The sequence below is a fragment of the Balaenoptera ricei genome, chromosome 13 (assembly GCF_028023285.1).
Source record: "Balaenoptera ricei isolate mBalRic1 chromosome 13, mBalRic1.hap2, whole genome shotgun sequence".
In the NCBI taxonomy this organism is placed as follows: Eukaryota; Metazoa; Chordata; class Mammalia; order Artiodactyla; family Balaenopteridae; genus Balaenoptera; species Balaenoptera ricei.
The window spans coordinates 34,532,028-34,536,725 of record NC_082651.1 but is presented as its reverse complement, the minus strand read 5'-3'; the positions used below and the strand labels follow the sequence as shown (position 1 = coordinate 34,536,725).

General features: G+C 39.2%; 1 pseudogene; it reads right to left on the bottom strand.

Annotated features, from left to right (window-relative positions):
- Window positions 1-264: 264 nt before the first annotated feature.
- On the bottom strand, window positions 265-2,735 carry LOC132377269 (heterogeneous nuclear ribonucleoprotein A3-like; annotated as a pseudogene).
- Window positions 2,736-4,698: the final 1,963 nt, after the last annotated feature.

Genomic DNA, 4,698 nt, shown 5'->3' with positions numbered 1-4,698 from the left:
GCTAAGAACTGTAGCCCTTTTCTTCTAAGTTTTGAGAACCTTCTGCTACCATATCCACCACTTCCACCACCAGATCCATAACCACCACCATAGGGACTTCCCGAGCTTCTTCCACCAAAACTGCCCCCCTTCATGGGTCCATAATTTGATTGCTGTTGTCCACTATAATTTCCAAAATCATTATAGCTCCCACCACCACCACCGTAGTTACCTCCAAAATTTCCTCCTTCATTGTAAGCATCATATCCTCCACCACCACCACCATATCCACCATCTTGGTTTCCATATCCTGGTCCACCACCACCATAGCCTCCTCTACTACTGTAACCAGGACCACCACCATCGTTACCACCGTCGCCTCCAAATCCGTTTTATCCACCATCACCTCCTCCATAACTACCTCTGCTGCCACCACCTCCACCACCATAGCCTCCTCTTCCACCAAAGTTTCCACCACGGCCAAAGTTACCTCCACCACCTCCAAAGTTTCCTCCACGACCCATAAAGTTGCCAGATCCACCTCCACGACCTCTCTGTGATCCAGCAGATTGCATTTCTTGTTTAGAAAGGGCCTTTTTCACTTACAATTATGCCCATTAATAGTGTGGTATTTCTGAACAACAATTTTATCAACTGTATCATGATCATCAAAAGTTACAAAAGCAAATCCTCTCTTTTTTCCACTCTGCCTGTCTTCCATAACTCCTATGGTTTCAATCTTGCCATACTTTTCAAAGTAGTCTCTCGAATTACATTCTTCTGTATCTTCTTTAATACCACCAACAAAAATTTTCTTCACTGTTAGATGGGCACCAGGCTTTACAGAATCCTCTCTAGAAACAGCTCTCTTTGGTTCCACTACACGCCCATCAACCTTGTGTGGTCGAGCACACATTGCTGCATCCACCTCTTCAACCCAAGAGTAAGTCACAAAACCAAAGCCCCTGGAACGGTTTGTCTGGGGGTCTCTCATCACCACACAATCTGTAAGTGTGCCCCATTTCTCAAAATGTTCTCTTAAGCTATCGTCTGTAGTTTCAAAGCTCAGACCGCCAATAAACAGTTTTCTCAACTGTTCTGGTTCCTTTGGATCATGGCCCTCCTCCCCCCGGCGGCGGCGGCGGCCGGAGTCGGGCTGGGGGCGACCGGGCGGCGGTTTTACCTCCGTTTTGAGACCGGACTCGCCTCTTCCAACTCGAGTTCAATATGGGACCGAGAGCCCAGCTCTGTTCTATGTTGGGCCATTTTACTTCAGCCCAAAAAAATTTCTTCTAGTATTCCCTAAGGTCTGCTGGGGATCAGTTTTCTTATTTTTCATTTATCTGTATTTGATTTTTTAAAATTGATTCCAATTTTCTGTTGAGATTCTCCATATTTTAATCTATTAATCCCCATCTTTTACTCTCAATATAGTCATTTTAAAGTTCTGTGCTAACTCCAGAATCTGAATTCCCTCTAAATCAATTTTTCTTGGTTTTTTTTTTTTTTTTTTTGTCTTAAGTTTTAGTCACTTTTTCCTGCTTCAGGAATTTCATAATTTTTGATTGTGTGCTGGACGTGGTGAATAAAAAATTCATAGAGACTGAAGATGCTATTACTTTGCACCAGAGAAGATTTACCCTTTTCTCTGTTAATCAGAGTGGCTGATCATTTCAGTCATTTCAGGAATTTTACTAGGTCAGAACTGGGTTGGAGCTTTAGTTGTCTCATCCTACCTATGATTTTTCCTAATTTGTGGCCTCCCTGGATTTTTGCTGTGAGCCTGACAGGTCTTTGATTCTTCAATAAATACAGTCAGTTATTGACTTCAGTCTTTCAGATGTTTGAATTCAGCTCTTTAGGCTCTCAGTTCTCACAGCTTCAGAGTATGGCAAATGTAAGGAGAGACCAGCTATGTATTTGTTGCCGTTACACTTTCTCAGTGAAAATTTGTCTCATAAACACTGAAACATTGCAGATGATTTCACTTTTTCTGACTCAGCCCCCTTCTTGGGGATGGCACTTCTGGGTTTTTACTGTGAGTCTGGTAGGTCTCTAATTCCTCACTTTGGAAAGTTCTCTCCCTCAGGCATTAGGTATTTAGCTTCCTGCTTTATATAGGTTCAAAAACTGGCAAATGTCTTGAAGAGGAGACCTAATGATTGTCACAGGCCCCTTTATCTAGCGGGATTTGGTTTGTTAGTGCCATGACTGTGCAGGAAATTTCACTCTGCTTTCTTGGCTCAGTCCCCCATCATCCTATACCACCCTGACACTAAGGAAATGTCCTGTGGGGGAAATCGGCTTGACATTCTGCTAGATTTCACTCCATCATGCCAGCAAATGAGTTCATCAAAAGGTATGGTGATTTCTCTTTTCCAGTGGAGTATGTCTCCCTACACCAAACCCCTGCTCCAAATCTCTAAATGTCCCTCTCTAGCATATTAGTTGATATTGTTTCTTGATTGCTTCCTTAGCTCGATGATCTTTTATTCAAGTTTGTTTGCTCGTTGCAGCAGGAGTGATGGCCTGTGCCTACCTAGTGCAGGCATATTATTATGGAGATATGGCTTTGGTCCCAGACACCACAATAAGGAGAATATCATAAGAAAGCAAGTCACACGAGTTGTTTGGTTTCCCAGTGCATGTAAAAGTTATGTTTATGCTATACTGTAGTCTATTAAGTGTGCAATAGCATTATGTCTAAAAAAAGTACATATCTTAATTTGAAAGTAGACTTTAAGAATGCTACCCATAGGGGGCTTCCCTGGTGGCGCAGTGGTTGAGAATCTGCCTGCTGATGCAGGGGACATGGGTTCGAGCCCTGGTCTGGGAGGATCCCACATGCCGCGGAGCAGCTGGGCCTGTGAGCCACAATTACTGAGCCTGCGCGTCTGGAGCCTGTGCTCCGCAACAAGAGAGGCCGCGATAGTGAGAGGCCCGCGCACCGCGATGAAGAGTGGCCCTCACTTGCCACAACTAGAGAAAGCCCTTGCACAGAAACGAAGACCCAACACAGCCATAAAATAAAAATAAATTAATTAAAAAAAAAAAAAAATTGAAAAAAAAAAAAAAAAAAAAAGAATGCTACCCATCATCTGAGCCTTCAGCAAGCTGTAATCTTTTTGCAATAGTAACATCAAAGATCACTGATCACAGATCATGTAACAAGTATAATAGTGAAAAAGTTTGAAATATTGTGAGACTTACCAAAACATGACATAGAGACACGAAGTGAGCAAATGCTGTTGGAAAAATGGCACCACCAGTAGAGCTGCTTGACACAGGGTTGCCACAAACCTTCAATTTGTAAAAAAAAAAAAAAAAAAAAAAAGCATTATCTGCAAGGTACAATAAAGTGAAGTGCAATAAAGTGAGGTATGCCTATACATCCTGCCTCAAAGCAGAAATCCTATTTAGATCACCTTTAATTTCTCTCTATGATATATCAATAGTTTTCTATTCTAATAGGGTTCTTACATTTTTTATTACACTTATTATTAGGTATATGATGTTTTGATGATAATGTAGATGGCATATTTTTTAGTTTTTAATTTTATAACTTTTCAGACACAGAAAAATGTTAGTGGAATTTTTTAATGTTTGGTCTCTTATCTGGCAACTCTTCTAAAAACTAACTGATATTCTAATAAGTTATCTGTAGATGGTTTTGGATTTTCTGTATCCTTAATTATATCAACTATGGAAAGTGACAGTATGATTTCTTCCTTTCTTAGCCTTATATTTCTGATTTCTTTTTCCTGCCTTACTGCTAATGCCATTTAATACTTTTACTAATAGGTTGAATAGAAAAGGTAAGAGTTGGCATTCTTATTTTGTTCCTAATCTTACAGTGGACATTCTCCACATTTCACTATAAACAGGATGGTGGCTCTAAAGTTTTTTGTAGTTTCCCTTTGCTATGAGTTTTTAATCATACATAATTATTGAATTTTATCAAATGCTTTATCTGACTATACTGATATGATCATATACATTTTCTCCTTTATTTTATGGATGTGGTGCATGACATCTATTGATATTTGAATGTTAACTCACCTTGCATTTCTGGAGTAAAACAACTTGGTAGGAATTCACACACACACACACACACACACACACATTCACTCACTCACACACTCTACATTTGATTGTCTAACATTTTGTGTATGATTTTTGCTTCTGTATACATAAGGGAGATGGGCCTATTTTCTTTTCTCATAATTGTCCTTTTAATTAGTGAATAGTATATAGAGGGTAGAGATTTAAAAGACCTTTTAAAAGGTCTTCTTCTTCTGTGATATAATACAATACAGTATTACTCCATTTTTTAAAAATGACCTTTTTCATTTTCAAATAATTTCAAATCTGCAGAAAAGATACAAACAGAGTTCCCTTTACCTCTCTCCCAGTTTTTCCTATTGCTAACATCTTATACTACCATAGTATATTTTTCAAAATTAAAAAGCCAACATTTATACATTACTATTAACTAAACTTAAGACTTTTTTTGGATTTCACCAGTTTTCCTGTTAATGACCTTTTTCTGTTCTAGGACCCAATCCAGTATATCACATTCCACTTAGTTAGTTGTCATGTCTCCTTAGTCTTCTCTGGTCTATGACAGTTCCTCATTCCTTCCTTGTTTTTCATGATTTTGACAGTCTTGAGGAATATTTGTCTGATATTTTGTAGAATTGTTCTCAGTCTGGGTTTGGC